We start from the raw sequence: 18,110 nt of genomic DNA, 5'->3' as shown, positions 1-18,110 counted from the left end.
CTACCATCTGGCGAGCAAGATGTATGAGACAGGTGAGATACCCTCAGACTTCAAAAATAATATAATAATTCCAATCCCATAGAAAGCAGGTGTCGACAGGTGTGACAATTACCAAACTATCAGTTTAGTAAGTCAGGGCTTCAAAATACTATTCTTTACAGACGAATGGAAAAACTGGTAGAAGCCGACCTCTAGGAAGATTGGTTTGGATTCTGTAGAAATGTTGGAACACATGAGGCAATACTGACCCTACGACTTATCTTAGAAGATAGATTAAGGAAAGCATTTGTAGAACTTACAGAAAGCTTTTGACAATGTTGACTGCAATACTCTCTTTCTAATTCTGAAGGGAGCGAAAGGCTATTTACAATTTGTACAGAAACCAGAAGGCAGTTATGAGACTCGAGAGACACAAAAGGGAAGAGTGGTTGAGAAGGGAGTGAGATAGGGTAGTAGCCTATCTCCAATGTTATTCAGTCTGTATATTGAGCAAGCAGTAAAGGAAACAAAAGAAAAATTTGAAGTAGGAATTAAAATCCATGGAGAAGAAATAAAAACTTTTGAGGTTTGCCGACGACATTGTAATTCTGTCGAGGCAGCCAAGGACCTGGAAGAGCCGCTGAATGGACTGGACAGTGTCTTGAAATGAGGATATAAGATGAACATCAACAAAAGCAAAACAAGGATAATGGAATGTAGTCAAATTAAATCAGGGTGATGCTGAGGGAATTAGATTAGGAAATGAGACACTTAAAGTAGTAGATGAGTTCTGCTATTTGGGAGCAAAATAACTGATGATTGTTGAAGTAGAGAGGATATAAAATGTAGACTAGCAATGGCAAGGAAAGTGTTTCTGAAGAGAAATTTTTTAACATCGAGTACATGTGTAAGTGTCAGAAAGTCTTTTCTGAAAGTGTTTGTATGGAGCGTAGCCATGTATGGATGTGAAACATGGACAATAAATAGTACAGACAAGAAGAGAATAGAAGCTTTCGAAATGTGGTGCTGCAGAACAATGCTGAAAATTAGATGGATGGATCACATAACTAATGCGGAGATACTGAATATAACTGGGGTGAAGAGGAATTTGTGACACAATGTGACTAAAAGAAGGATTCAATTGGTAGGACACATTCTGAGGCATCAAGGGATCACCAATTTACAGGGTGTATACGCGGACAAGGAAAAAAAATTCCCGGATTTCCCGGTTAAAAATACATTTTCTCCTGGATGAAAACACACTTTTTCCATGTTATTAAGTGACAATATATTTTCCCTCAGAAATGTAAAACTTATCAATCCTTTGAATGGTTATGTTTTTATACACAGACTTAGAATTTCCTGGCACTTTAGAAAATGAAACTCAGGGAAGAAAACTCCTTTTGGAAAGATTTTTTATGTGCAGGAACATGTACGCTGCATATTTTCGTATTACGAAAGCATACATTCGAATTCCACCAAATTCCGCATGTTACTTTCCGAACCATAAATAGTGTACACTATGCACGCATTCAAAATTCAACTTATGATTTTTTTTTTACCATGGGACTAAACTGCTGATGTCATCGGTCCCTAGGCTTACACGCTACTTAATCTAACTTACGCTAAGAACAACACATACACATACACCCATGCCTGAGGGAGGATTCGAACCTCCGACGGGGGGTTATCAGCACCCATACAAATTCCCGATCTTTACTCAGTCCAATCTCGTTGCGAACCGTGACAAGTCGCCTCAGACAGCACGGCTACCACGCGTGGCTTATGATTCATTCAGAAATTAACTTACAGAGTGTGTTCAAAAACCAAGAGGGATGCGCATCAAAATCATATGAGTAATTGATAGACCAACGTGCGCTGGATGCTAGGCACTTTGTGAAACTACGCTTTTACTCCTTGAGAATATGAATTTGCCCCCCCCCCCCCCCACCCACACCCACCCACACACACACACACACACACACACAGATCCGGGCCCGCTGCCCATGCGTTAATATGGTAGCTTGGCAGGGTGCGATTTGTGCTTCTACCAGTGGGGGGGATGTCTTACGGGGTTAGTAGAATTATATATGTTACTAGCTTGGACCGTGGTGTTACGCATGGTTAAACAGCTATTTGTAAATAGATGTTAATGCCGAAACTCACTATTGGCACGTATGCAGTATCAGAAAAGCCATCCCTTGTTATATCTTTAAAAGTACATTATAGGTTAAGCTTATTTACAAAATCATCTACATGCGGGTACAGATGTACGAGGGGAATTGAAAACGTAGAAGCACATTTGTGAACAGTTGTACTTATTCTGATGATAGAAAACTGAAACATATTAATAGTGTTAATAGTAAGACTTATTTAAGACTTTCAGTGTTTGGCTCCACAAATTTACATTATATGTAAAGTTTTACTCCAGTGCGTGGGAAATAAACATGCCAGGTTGGGATACATAAACTAAAACCAGAGGAGGGGATGGTCTGATGCAGAGGGGGGGAAATCCCCCTCATTCCCCCTGCAAATCGCACACTGCAGCTTGGGCGCGGCAGTAAAATTTTTCCTGGTTGCATCTAGCTGCTTGCTGCGACTGCTTACACAGCAGCAGCCACATTTCTGTAGCCGGAAACGGGAGAAGGTACTACTCATACGCCACTCAACTGCGCATGCGCATGAGCCCGCACGTAACTGCTAAAATGAATCTAATGTAAACAGCTGTGACGTCACACTCATCGGAGGCAATTTGTTGTTATGTAGCATTGCATGGTCTTCCTAAAGCCTTTGACACATTATGCTGTTGGCAAACACTTGTATGAGCACTGTGTTTTGTTGTTGTATATGGCACATTTCCTTTGCAATTTATGTTTTATTTTCCTTTTTTTTCCTCGTTCACATTTTATTGTTGCAGTATTATTCTGCAGTAGCGGCATACAGTAATATCCTTTGTTAGAGTATTGATTCTTACCAGTCAAAATTACGAAAATTTAACTGAAAACTAAACGAAAAATTCCCGGAATTCTAAAAATTCCCAGGTTTTTCCCAGTTTAAAAAATTCCCGGATCTCCCAGTTGTCCCGGGTCGTATACACTCTGATTTAGTATTGGAGGGAAGTGTGGAGAGTAAAAATCGTAGAGGGAGACCAAGAGATGAATACACTAAGCAGATTCAGAAGGATGTAAGCTGCAGTAGTTACTCGGAGATGAAGAAGCTTGCACAGGATGGTGTAGTACGGAGAGCTGAATCAAACCAGTGTCTGGACTGAAGACCACAACAAAAACAACAACAATAGTATTATGTTACTGAAGGAAAACAAGCTTCTTTCAAACAATAAGCACATATTCAGAAAATGCGAATTGTATAGAACGCCGCTTGCTTCTTTCAAACACATTATCTTACAAACAATAAATGTAATAGAACAAAAAGTTTCCATCTTCCTGCACTTAGCACACAGTCAACTACTAACCAAGATACAATCATACACAGTATCCTTCCAAATATGCGAATGGACTGATAATTGTTCGACTAATAGGACATACTATATTCTAGTAGATGGTGAATATTCTACAGAAACGAAAGTAATGTCAGGTGCGCTGTGAGATTACAAACTTAATTTGCTCTTAGCTGAAATACCAGCAAGTCATATGACAATGAGACAGCCAAGCAAGGAGAGCTGAGAGTGCCGCACAAAGGTTTTAGCAGACAGGAAGCAATAGGGAATATCCGAAGATAGGGGAGATGTGCACGTCTGTGGTCAAGCGACACTTCCAGCTACTGAATACAACTTGGAAATACAGGACATATACTAAAATTGAATTTAATGGAGTCTCAAAGAATATGAGGATATCAAATTGTGCATCTCAATGGCACAAGTTAATAGCAACAGTGCACTTCATTGTATGACCTCTTAAAATTAAACTACTGGAAAACCAGTGCAGCTACAGTCATCACTGATTATGTCAAATTGAAGCTTACACATGTACAGTAAACACATAACGACTTGGTTTATACTAGTGCAATGGCAACTTGTACCTTTAATCACTGAGGCCAAGAAAAATGCTTATTGTAAATCTGGATCTACTACCTGATGGCATGATACACTGCTTGGGGCACATATGTAGTACTGGTTAAATGAGGCAAACAAATGCAGGCCTGTTGTAGCTGCAGCACTAGTCCTTTGTTGGACTGTGGTAACTACAGCTGGGATTCAAAGGTTTTGACCTTACCCAAAGTATATTTAAGGGGGGATTGTAATGGATTTTGGTCCAAAAAATCGATTTTTTAAAAATATTATTTTCTTGATCTACACAGTTTAATCAATGTTGTGTGTGAATTTTATCATGATGTCAGCTTTAGAAACACCTTTAAATTGTTAAAATGATTAATTCTGCACTGGCGGCTACTCCCACCTTTTCCGGTATTTGGGAAACTGCTTGCTTCAGCGGAATTTTTGTCAGTGTGAAGGCTATTTTCTTTCGATATCTTTGACTGAGATCTACATCTCTGACTGACATCTATAAATCTTGCCTGAAAACTTTCTTGCATGTGGTTTATTTACATTTTGAGAATACTAACACATGTTAGTAGGTGGAAGGTTGAATTCGCAAACCTTTATGTGGAAGTCAAGATTTATGAATGTATAATGGGTGGTGGAAAAACTGTGTTTAGGAAATGGAGGTTTCGTGGAAATCAGTTTACCAACAGAAACGAGGAAGCGGCTAGAAATGAAGAACATAAGCTCTCAGCTTCAGCATCGAAACTTGGGACAGGAGAACTGTAAATGCATGGATGATGTTGATATGGATTCCACTGGATTCAGACATCGATTTAGAGCTTCTGTGCCAAGCTATACAGTTTTCATGTTCATGTGTAAAAATACGGAATGCATGATTGTTGTTGAAGAAAGAAGAGTGGGAATAGTTTGTGATTTTAAATTAACTTGTAACTCATGTGGTTATGAATTTTCATTTTCCTCCTCCAAAAAAACTGGCACTAGTACCTATGAAAGCAATTTTAGGTTAGCATATGCTCTGAGATGCCGTAGACAGGACAGGGAAGGAGGTAATTTATTGTATGGTTTTCTGAACATGCCTCCACCTTGTGCAAGGTTTGAAAAAATAAATAAAGACATGTCTGATGCTGTACATGATACTGCCAAAGTTTCTATGAAGAAAGGCGTGGAGGAATTGATGGAAACAAACTAAAAAGAAATATATCCTGGGGTAGATATTCATGACAGTGAATCTCCCAGAAATGTTACTGACCTGTGTGTGTTTGTAGATGGGACCTAGATGAAGAGGGATCACACATCTCTGCATCTGTTATTGGTATTCACTCAGGTAAAGTTTTGGATGGGGAAATTATGTCTAAATACCGCCACCAGTGTGCAACAAGGAAATGTCCAACAATGAAGACAGTGAGAAACTGTGGCAAGAAAAACATGCAGTAGCATACTCTAAAAAATATAATGGCTCAAGTGGGGGCATTGAGGCTGCTGTAGTTGTGAGGATGTTCTCCAGATCTGAGGGCCAATATGGTGTTAGATACACTAAATACCTTGGTGATCGGGAGTCCTCTTCATTCAAAGCTCTTTTACTTTACACATGCAAAATTTTAGATTTTTACACTAGTAAATACGGTTGTAATGATTTTTAAAATAAATGTTTACATTGTCCGTTACATCCGCCATTAATAGTGCAACAACAGAAAAGTTGGAATGTGTTGGCAACATCCAAAAGAGGCTTGGTGGTAGGCTTCGATGCTTACTGAAAGAGAATAAAGGTGAAGTACTTGAGGATGGAAAACCATTAGGAGGAAAAGGCAGGCATACTCTGAAAGAGATTCTCTTCAGTTACTTTATAGGAGAGCTATCACGAAAAACAAAGATAATTTAGAGACCATGAGGCGTGCTGTGTGGGCAATTTTTTTCCACAAACTATCCACTAACCAAACACCAATGCACAATCTGTGTCCGAAAGATGATTGGTGTCAGTTAACAGAAATGAGACGTATTCACATAAACACTCAGTACCAGAACCTGTTATGAATGCAATTAAGCTCACATTCAGGTTTCTTGCAAACCCTGATTTGTTGAGGAAGTGTCTTCACAGAAAGACAGAAAATGTAACTGAAAGTCTCAATAATTTAATTTGGATTAGATGCTCAAAAGGAACATTCTGTGGACTTGAAGTACTCAAAATAGATGTCTATGATGCAGTTTTATGTTACAATAACGTAAATAATGGCAGAATTGAAGTGCTGAAGAGAGTTCCTACAGATCCTGGTGTGCTTACAACAAAAGCATTTTACACCATGGACGAGAGCAGGATCAAGAAAGCTAACAGATCAATGTTTTACATTATTAGAAGCATTTCTCAAAAAGTATATTCACTAATGCTATGAAATTTTCAGGAACTGCTCGTAACGTGTTGCTGTCTCCCTGGAACTAAAAAATACGAGATCCTACAATTACATTCTGATTTTTAGACGATTGTATGTAGAAAAAAAAGTTAATTTTGGATGATACAATTTGTACCATAAATTAATAACTGTAGTTCAGTGGTCTTGTAACCTTCTCAGGACACTAAAATACAATTTTCAGATTAATTGCACGATTAGAATTCAAGTTATGGTTTTTTATAAAAAAGACAATAAAAAATAAAAATTCAAATTTCTGGCAAAATATTAATCCGGCATATTTTATTATATTTTCCATTAAAAGCAGCTCTTTTACTTTACACATGCAAAATTTTAGATTTTTACACTAGTAAATACGGTTGTAATGATTTTTAAAATAAATGTTTACATTGTCCGTTACATCCGCCATTAATAGTACAGTAGTTCTAAATTAACATTTATATGCCAAATCATGTTGGTACATTAAATCAACTTATTTTCTTATTTAGTCATGGTTTAAATCTGATGTGCAATAACTATGAACTGAATGTATCACAAGGAAGAATGTGTATGATCTGACACAGTCATTTAAATATTTATGTTTATTTATGTTTTACTTATCTTAAAGTAGTGCATGATAGCCCTAGTCAATGCTTTTGTCAATACCTGTTGCAATATTCTTGTTAGATTATTTTGGTACATGGGAGAGTAAACAGTGTGAGATTATTTTGGAACATGGGAGAGTAAACAGTGTGAGATAGCGCTTATTTTGATATGTTTTGTGGTAGTTAAATGTATATATTTGTTGATGATTGGTATTTTTATGAAAATTTTGTAACAAGTCATGAATCTGACTACCACAGTTTGGCTTTTGAAGTTTGAAATAGGCAGTGGTGAGCATCTCATGGGCTTTCTCTGATGGCTCTTCAATGAGAGAAGGCTGTAGAGGTTGGTGGTCTGCAGTCAGCCTTAGATTTCTGAGTGGCAATACAGTAGCACCATATCAACGACAGAAAATTCACAGGTATACAACTGAAGCAACCGTGTAGACTTAAGTCATTGTCACTCTGCTCTGGAGTGTTGTGCTTTTATTCAGACTCAATGATACAAGCTAAGCATGAGTGTTTGTGTAGTGTTATGACTTGAGACAAATAATGGTGTTGTATAACTGAGGAAATCTTGTTGTACAGTTTCTTTGGGATGTGGACTTCATTTTTACAAATAGGTTACTTCATTGTATTAGGCATTCTGCCAAACAGTTCACCCTCCTACCCATCTTCACCATATTGAGGCAGAACAGACACGATTTTAAAACCCTTTTGCAAGGCCATCGTTGTATTCGAGTGATTTTATTGGCAACGCAGTATTCTATTTCCAATCAACTTCGTCATTGTGGTGACTACATTATTCAGTCATCTGTTCCATTTATTTATATGTGATCAGTGCTTGCCTGTAAAACTTTTTGATTAAATAGTGGGTAATATTACTATAGAGAGAGCGAGAGAGAGAGAGAGATAGAGAGAGAGAGAGAGAGAGAGAGAGAGAGTAGTGACTCTCCAACCCCTCAGACAAAGAATCAAATGAGTCTAAATAGAGGAGCATCCACTCATGTGAAGTCTTCGATCCGCTATTAATTATTATGCAGTCAATAAAGACAATATCATTTAAGATGGGTGGGAATAACTGATGAAAAGTTCTGAGAGTTGTAATGAGAAATGGGCAATCTTGCTTCTGAAGTTGGGGAGGTCAAAATTAAGATTAGTAAGCTGGAACAGGGATGGAAGAGGAGCATCAATAAATTGCAGAGTGATCTGGATCGTAGGTAGGTGACTGCGGAGCAGTGGCAAATTTTTTTGGAATAGGGGATGAAGTTAGGCACTGAGGTTGGTAAATATGTAAGAGAATGTCATGATGAGATTAAGAATTGTAAAGTAGCTCCAGTACAGAAATTAGAAGTGGGGCTGTGCAGTACACATTGCAAATTTAACAGGTGAAGGTGGCACTTGATTTGATTGCATCAGCTCAAGCAGCAAATTTTCTTGATGTTGCAAAGCGCCCGCCTGTTAATGGCAAATATTTCACAGGAGAATGTAGTAATCATCCCACTGATCTTCTAGCAGCATGTAACGATAATTTTGGTGCAGGAATGTCTGACACAGCTAAAATTCAGTATACTGGTGGCACCTGGATGGCACTGCTTTTTCTTAGGCAATTCAGAATACCGAAAAATTTGTTGATTGTAAGAGTTCTGTTGAGAGCTTTTAAAGTTTTGAAATAGCGCAAGGCAGACTCACTTGCAAAACAAATTCTTGAATCGGCCTATATACAGAAGCGGTCAGAGGTCCAAGAAGGAATTTTGTGTTAGAGAACTGAGATGGTTCAGGCACGTGAGCAGACACTAGGCATCTTGACAGAAATATCAGTTTTGAACGGACGACTATCACAGAACTTGCAGTGGAATCTAGTAGACAGTCTGACTGAGTCAATAGATCATTTCAGAGATTTTTGAGAAGTCAGAGAATGTGCTGCATTACACACCATCGAGTGCTTACTAGCCGTAACAGTAATGAACCTAATAACAAGAGTTGGTGTGGAAATAATAATCTGCCACATCTGTCACAGGCCTGGCGCAAGGATAGGCCATATGATTTTCAGTAGACAGATAATTTCAATCAGCAATATAGTGGCAAGAGGAATAATAATCAGGGAAGAGGCAAAATTGACAGAATAATGGCAATAACAGGCAACAACAAACAGAAAAACAAAGCTGTGCGCATATGTGGTTCCGAGATGTATTGAATGAATGGCAAAGAAAGACTATGTAAGCAGCAAGAATAAAAAAGTTGCCGAAATCAGAAGAATGTACACAGAGCAAATGTACATTATGGAGGCAATTCTGGGTGATGAACAATTCTGGGAGGTTGGAGAAGCCATGTGAACTAGGAATCTCTGAAAAGGAGGAATAGCTTCAAATATATACATCAAACTGACTGACTGTTTAATGTTTCAGATGGTGATAAGGAGAGTTGTATGGCTGGAGTAAGTAATGAATCTTTTATGACTACATTGGAAGGAGGATGAATCTGTATGATGCAGTGGTTACATGTGTGGATAAACAGAAAGATGTGACATGTAGTAGTGACAAAGACAACAGTAATGTCGGTGAGTTAACTGTTTGTGACATGAAAAGTGACAGTGCTGAGAGCACTTACGTTAGAGGCCAGATTAAAAGATTAGAGTTTCAAGCAGATGATGTTGCAGCAGGCACATCTGCTGATAAGCTTCAAAGCTCACAAGTAATGGGGAAGGATATGTTGTTTAATGAAGGGTTGCTGCGAGGTGCAGAACCAGTAAATAATTAATGTGACATGAATAGAGAATTATAAACTACTGCAGTTTACTCGGGAGAAAGTATCTGTACATTTGTGTCTGTAGATGGTGGCAAGCCATTGCTTTTATAAACTTAACTAGCTTCTAGATGGTTGAGTACAGATGAAAGTGACTTTTGTGTAAATGATTGGGGGGGGGGGGGGGGGGGGTGATAAATAGATTGTCTGGCTCAGGCTGCAGGCTGGTGGGGGTACTGGATGAAGGGATTATTTAATGAATTGCTTTGTGACCTTGAAGATAGACTGTTGTGGGAAGAAGTGTTACAAGAGTTTAAATGTGATAAACATGAATTTAAAGTGTCATTCATATGAAATGTGAGCACGGTGCAAGGCATACATGGGGACATGGGGATACATAAATAAATTTTGTGAAATAAGCATTTAAGTTAAAAAGGTTTGCTGGTTTACTTTGTCTTATTCATCAATATGTATTATTTTGGTTGTAGAACAGGTGCATCGTGTCAATGTGCATCGTAATCCTATCTATACAAAGATGTTATGACAGCATGAATTAATTAGCAGATATTTGGGCATTTATTTATTTATTTTCGAGTTCCGTGGATCCTTGATGTGAATGTATCGCTAGGATGTAGAACGTGTCAGGTTATTACAGTAATAGTCACATGCAGATGATTATGAGGCAACCAATTAAACACATATAAGCAGATACATGAAAAAGGACATCCACATGTCAAATAATTACACACAAAAATTCAGATAACACAGATAATAGTACAGTAATGACATAGATGATTGCATAAATAGTAGTGCAGTAATGACATAGATGATTATATAAACAAATTTAAAGTAATTCAGCTAAAAAATATTCTGCCAACAAGTGGTATGCTAATCTACATAACCAGTTCTATTAGAAATGTAAGAAATTAAACACAAATTCAAGAAGTATTACACATTATCAAAGAATTCCTGTAAAGAATAGAAACAATTATCCAGTCCTTGTGATACATGATTGTGAGACCAATTGAGGTGTGTGTTGCATTTGTGTGTCATAGCTGAGTTTGTGTTTCCTGTGGGTTATATTGCTGTGACAGCTTAAAACTGAACATACAGTTCCATTGAAATATATTAACAGTAATCATGTCAATTGAGCTGAGTGGCTTAATACATATGCATAAGTTGGTATGTGCCTTCTTGTGTAGGTCAAACAAGCTCAAGGAAAGAAAATAGAGCAATGTATTTGTCAATGTGATGCAGTGTTAGTCTTTGTTAATTTGGATGCTTGCATTTTGTTTATGAGACTCTTTTCAGCAAGGTATCCACCACCTGACTCCATGGACTCCTATGTATGTTGAATTATTATCATAAAGTTCCAGCTTTGCCGTATTTTGAAATCAGAAACACGATTGATCCTGCAATGAGTTCTGGGAACGTGTTGCATGAGTGGTCACTTGATTTAGGACGTGGATGATCAGTCCGCATTTGCCGTTGTGTGTGCAGGGGGCGCATGTGTGATATCAATTTTCTTTTAAATAATCAGGGAAATATCTGTTGAAAAGTATCTCTGAGTGGTTATCAAATTTCATTTATGGCACAATATAGTACATGTGCAAGTAGTATCAAGTATTGGTGTTTAAACTGCATAGGAATAAGGTTTTCAGTTGACAGCTTATGTTCCTAATGTAGTTCACATGCAGACATGTCACCACAAATAAATTATACATGAAAAAGCTCCGACAGGAGCTGCAATGAGGTGTATATACAGAACAATGAGCAAAAGCTGGAACTGATTTGCATTGCACTTACAGATAAAATGAAATGCAAATTGGGAGTAAGTGAGTTCAAAAGCTTGGTTTGGTCTTGGGATGAATACTGGCAAGCCACATGGCAGCAAGACAGCCCAGCACAGAGGTCTTAGAGTGCCACACAAAGGGATTTGGCGACAGGGAAAATCCACAGCTATGGAAGATGTGCACACCTTTGGCCAAGTGACACTTCCAGCTACTGAATTTAACTTGAAAATACATTGAAAGTACTGTACTTTGTTTTATGATTTCTTAAAATTAAACTACTGGCAAACCAAGGATGCTACATTCAACATTGACATGTCAAACTGAAGCTTACATGTACAGTCAACACATAATAACTTGGTTTACCTGAAACTCTTGTAATTCTAGAGTAATGAAGACTTTGAATAATATGTTTTGATCAAATGAATCATAGTAGAATGTAATCCATAGAAACTCATAGCATAGTGTCAGCATATGTTCCCTTATACCTTAACCAACATGTATTTAGTATTGATTCCAAATAACATTTATGTGCCATATTTGTATTATGTCGGAAGATTAAATCAGGCCATTATCTAAAACAGTGACAACTAAAATCTGCTATGTCTTAAATATGAACTGAGTGTATCACAAGGAAGAACAGAAGTATGTGCACCTTTTTACTGTGACACGGTGATTTATGTATTTCTGTTTTACTCATCTTGAAGTAGTGCATGACAGCATCGTTCAATGTATTTATTGATAACTGCTATAAAACTCATGTTAGATTGATATGGAAGAATAAACAGTGTGAGAAGATGCTAATTTTGATATGTTGTGTCGTAATTAAATGTACGCATTTGTTGATATGGGCATTTTTTATTTATTTATTTATTTTTTAGCAAGTCATGAAATTTAGACTCATGTAGTTTGGTTTTAAAAACAGTACTAGAGTGCCTCACCATCTTGTTTGCTCTTGCTTGACAGAAGGCCAGATGGGTCAACAGTTGGCAGCCACAAGTTGAACTTTATTTTCTTAGCAGGGTAACTTCATGTGAAATCACCCAGTGGCCATTGCCCTTATGTCGCAGATTTTTCTGAAAATTTGGTGTACGAATGTACATGAGTTAGGGTTAAAATATTTTTTCTGGAATTTTTTGACCAAAATTGTAATTAGGAGACCATTTTGAAATGTGGGCCCCTTCTACCAGCTGGCGTTGAGAAACGAAGTGCCTTGTAAATTTGTAACCGCTATAACTTTTTTATTTATGAATCAATTTTATTCAATTTGGTGTCATTGGAAAGTAAAAGAATAGTGTTATAATAAAAAATTATTAAAGTGCTGTGTCTATTTTTTTTCAGCAGAATTACAAGTTTCATCATCTGAATTTTTGTTTCAAATAATTCCTACTGCTATACTTTTCAACATAAAAAAATCAGAAGGATCTTTGCCCTCTATCGTTAGCTCTTACACTTTCTCAATAATGCTGTATAATTAATTGCTTCAAATAGCTAATCAACAATACATGAAACAACAATGAAAAATTCAGTCTAGCAGCAACACTCACATGCAACATAGGCTGCGTGTGTTAGGTTTTTGTGTCTGTGCACTTTATATATCTGAAGGACTTTTTTGTCTTGATTTTGTTCTTCTTACATAAGCAACCATTCTGTTTGGTAATTAGAGAACAAGAAAAAGTTTCAAACCATCCAGTTCTTTTCTGCAACATACACAGTTGATTAAAAATCACAATGGAAAACAAATGTTCTTTAGGTTTTGTGTCAGCAGCTATGTGTCAGAAGAAAAGTAGTTGCAGTGAAGAGCTTGATTTAATAGATATGTCAACCCTGAATCAAGCTGATATTGATTATTGAAGCTAAGAAGCACCTGTGAAAATACTGAGTGTGTTTGTTCTTCTCACAAAAGGCTCTATTTGGGAACATTTGAAGACAGACAAAGAATTTGCTGCGACCCTTTTAAGAAGCATGGTAAAAAGACTGCTAAGAAATCTTTGAAACCTATTTCTTTAACCATGGCAAGGAAATATAAAACACTTGGACTTATCCCAGGTACCAAGCTGTGCATAACATGCCGTAAGGACATTTTATCTCCTATGGGGGATAACCTTCCAGGGATGGATGAATATGAAGTTGAAGATCAAGAATATACACCAGATCCACCTACAACTCTTTAAAAACTTAATGAAAGTTGTGAACTACTTGAAATTTCACCATTTAAGGTTACCAAGAGAGCACAAGATACACGTCCAGAATACATTTGATCCAAGTCTCGTTGCTCAGCTTTAAAATTCCAGCAAACAGCATCAGAAGTGCTACATGTTCCAGTGAAAAATGTGTCTGAAGAAACTAGCAGTGCTGAATGTACAGACTGTAATATTTTAATGCAAAAACTTAAAATAGAAATTCAGCAGAAGTTGTGTTAAAGAAAAACTACAAATACTTACCATAGCACCAGATTTATGGAGTAAAGAAAAATTCCAAATGTTTTTTAACATTACCGAAAACATGGTGAAGAAATCGAGGGTATTGCTAAAAGAAGATGGTATTTTGTCAAAAGGGAGTTATAAAGTGGGAAACAGAATAGGTAAGGATGTGGAAAAATATGTCCAGAATTTTTACTGTGAAGATGATATAAGTCGAATTTCTGCAAATAAAAATGACTGTCTGTATGTCCCTTCAGAAAATGGCAAAAGAGCGTATAAGGCAAAAAGACTAATTTTACATAATCTGAAAGATGTGTACTTAGCTTTCAGAGAAAAATACCCTGAAGATAAAATCAGTTTTACTAAATTTTGTGAACTTAGGCCAAAATAATGTGTTACTGTAAACAGTTGTGGAATGCATAACGTATGTGTATGTATGTATCACCAAAATGTAAAACTGTTAATGCATGCTGCACATTTGAAAGAACCGTGCACTGAACATCTACAGAAACTTGTTTGCAATCTGGAAAACGAGGAGTGCATGCTGCATCGCTGTTCTCGGTGTCCTGACGAATATGAACTGCGCAATTTTTTAATGGAGCTGGAGTCCTTACAAGATTGTGAAAATGTTGTATTCAAACAATGGATGCAAACTGATCGACCTACACTGGAGACATTAATGAAGACGATCGATGAATTTGTTAAGTATCTCATGCAAAAACTTCAAAACTTAACACAACATCATTATGTATCAAAATATCACAGTCACTACTTCAAATCAAGCAAAGAAACCCTCTCTGATACTACATGCATCATCATAGTGGATTTTGCAGATAACTATACCTGTTTGCTTCAGGATGCGGCACAAGGATTTCACTGGCAGAACATTCAAGTCACCTTTCTTCCTTTTGTGGTGTACTTTAAAACAGATGATTGCATTATGTCAATGTCATTGTGTTGTATAAGTGACTGTTTGCAGCATGATACAAACACATTCTATGTTTTCCAGAAAACTGCTCTCACTTATGTATTGGAACAATTACCACACATCCAGCATGTTATGTACTTCAGTGATGGCAGTTCTGCACAATATAAAAACTTTAAGAACTTTTTAAATCTGTGGCATCACAAGTAAGATCATGGAGTAACTGCAGAATTGAATTTTTTTGCCACTAGTCATGGTAAAAATGCATGTGCTGGAGTTGGTGGTACTATTAAACGTTTAGCAACAAGAGCAAGTTTACAGTATCCATATGACAGTCACATTTGAAGCACAAAAGATCTGTTTACATTTGCCAAAACTCATGTTCCAGGAATAGAAACCTTTTATGTTACAACAGAGGAGATAACAAAGTTTACGAACATGTTACAAAAATGGTATGAGACTGGTTCTACCATTCCTGGGACAAGAGTGAATCATTTTTTCAAACCACTGAATGAAAACAAGTTGCTGATAAAGCGTGTTTCATCATCAAGTTGCTGATAAAGCATGTTTCATCATCTACTAAATTCATTCAAGTTCCTCATGGAATTCAAAACACTGCCTCTAACACAATTAAAGAAGAAACATTTGTCGCAGCTATCTACGATAACCAGTGGTGGGTTGGAAAAATTCTAGAGATAAGTGAAGAACACAGAGATGCAAAAGTCAAGTTCATGAGTGCAAATGGCCCTTCCTCAAGTAATTCATGGCCACTTCACACTGATGTTTGCTGGATACCTTATGAAAACATTTTAATGACTTTGCCTGTTCCTAGTGCAAGCGCAAGTACTGGTCGTTTATATACTTTTGAATCAGACATAATATTGTCCACTGAAAACTTGTTTGACAGAATCAATGCTTTTTAGAATTTTATGAATGTGTTTTATGAGAACTGATCATCATTTATGACCAGTAGGTAAGAGTCACAAAATGAAATGTGTATATTATTATTTATTTTCTTTCTGTTTCAAATCATTAAACAGAACAAACACCTTCCTGATTTTTTTATGTTGAAATGTATGACAATAGGAATTCTTTGAGACCAAATTTAAAATGGTGAAACTTGTGATTTGGACGAAAAAAATTCATGAAGTTCGTAAAATTTTTTTTTTGAAAAATGGCATTAATTATAGATTTGCACATATTTATATGCACAGTTGCAGCATTTTTATAGTTTAGTGATATAGTTGGTCCTTTTATCTTTCTAATGACACCAAATTGAATAAAATTGATTTATAAATAAGGGAGTTATAGTAGTTAAAAACTTTCAACCTACCTTTTGTACAGATGCCAGATGGAGAAAATGCTAGACATTTCAAAATAGCCCCCTGACTACAGTTTTGACCTAAAAAATCTGGAAAAATTATTTTTTATCACTTTCTTACACCAAATTTTTACAAATATCTGTGACATGATGGCAACGAGATTTCTTTATTTTGGGTAATCTTAAATGAAATTAGCCAGCAGCAATACAACCATACTGTTTCAACGCTTAGAAAATTCACGGGTGTGGAACTGGAGCAGCCACTTGGACTGTGTCTGCTCTCGAGTGTTGTGTTTTTACTTGCGACTGAAGGATAGTAGCCGTATTATGGTTATCATTCACAATTTCCAGTTGACACAAGTCCTTCAGTGAAGTTGATTAATCTGGATTCTTACACTTGTCCAGCATCTTCAACAGTGTCGGGCACACAACATTATCCAATAGAGTACGAAAATCAAGATATTCCGATTTATATATTAATCATCAGTGGTCCATCATGCAGAAGTGTATCACAAAAGAAAAGAAAATCTACTTTTTCACATTAAGACACCTTCATGGCTTGGCAGTTTCCATCCAGAAAACATCTTATGACAACCCTTTCAAAGTGTTAGATGGCTTATATAGTCTCTTTCCAGCATTACTTTATGCAAGTCAGCTAAGAGAACAACTCTACAGCTGACCTGACCATGAAGCTACCAGCAGCACCAAAATTCTTTAAAGCTCTCACCAATCCCCTGTGACCGAAAAGACATTGCAAAAACAGAAATCTACAGGTTACAGGATCAAGGTGTGGTAGAACAATCACTGCCGAGGCATTGGACATCAGAAGTGCTAATAAAGAAACAAAATAGCAAACTCCATCTATGTGGTGATTTTAAAATGGTCGTAAATGCTCAGGCTGCAACAGACCTCAAACTAGTGCAGTAAGACTACAATCTATCTACCTTTTTCTATCTTTTATTATTTTCAAAAAACCACTTGGTACGTGTATTCCTGTAATTGCTGCCACGCACAGAAACACAACAGATTGTGATACTCAACTCATCTTTTGAACTGGCTCACCAAAAAATACAAGAAAGAGAGAAGAGTTTCTGAACAATCAAGGGCAGCTGTGAAGGGATAACAACAAAGTAAATATGAAATTCAACAAGTAATCATAACTCAGGCTTAACACATAAATGTATCTGAAAATAACTTGAAAGAAAAACTCATCATCACTCATCAATGCTGTTTTTAATTCATATTTCAGTTATTTGACTTACTATTAATCAGTTTTTTCCTCCCCCTTGTAGATCAACATGCTCAAATAATGACATCAAGCTCAAGCAGCATTGATTCACAGGTATGCAGTGTTGATTCAGAGTTTCTAGATTTCAAGAAAGTTTCAGGTACGCAGATATCACTGTCTCAAGAGTTTCAAAGAGGTGGGAGAGAGAGAGAGAGAGAGAGAGAGAGAGAGAGAGAGAGAGAGAGAGAGAAGAGGACATCAAGCAGTAATGACATCTCAGCTTTCTGCAGCCTTGAATAATTGCAGGATCAGTTACAGGACAACAGTTAAATCCTGATAGCTATTGTTGGAGGAAGAAATACAAGAGGTCCTCAAAAAATTTCAATTAAAATTAGAAGTTAAATTATTGAAAATTTTGCGATCAAATAGAACTATTTACAATTGTTGAGAGGAGGATACTGAAATAAAGAATCAATTTACAGATAAGAAACTGCAGGCTGTTATTGTTCATTGGGATGGTCAGTTGATTCCTGCATTAACAGGTTACAATGTCATTGACAGATTTCCTGTGATTCGTTGTGGGAAATTTCTTAAGAGTGTCTGCATTACTCTCTGAGAGCTGATAAGAGCAGACAACAACTGTCTATGAAATTCTTGCTGAACAGGATTTTCAGTTATAAGTTAATGCAGTTTTT

This window comes from Schistocerca nitens, chromosome 4 (assembly GCF_023898315.1).
Source record: "Schistocerca nitens isolate TAMUIC-IGC-003100 chromosome 4, iqSchNite1.1, whole genome shotgun sequence".
NCBI classification, from domain to species: domain Eukaryota; kingdom Metazoa; phylum Arthropoda; class Insecta; order Orthoptera; family Acrididae; genus Schistocerca; species Schistocerca nitens.
This window is presented reverse-complemented; position numbering follows the sequence as displayed.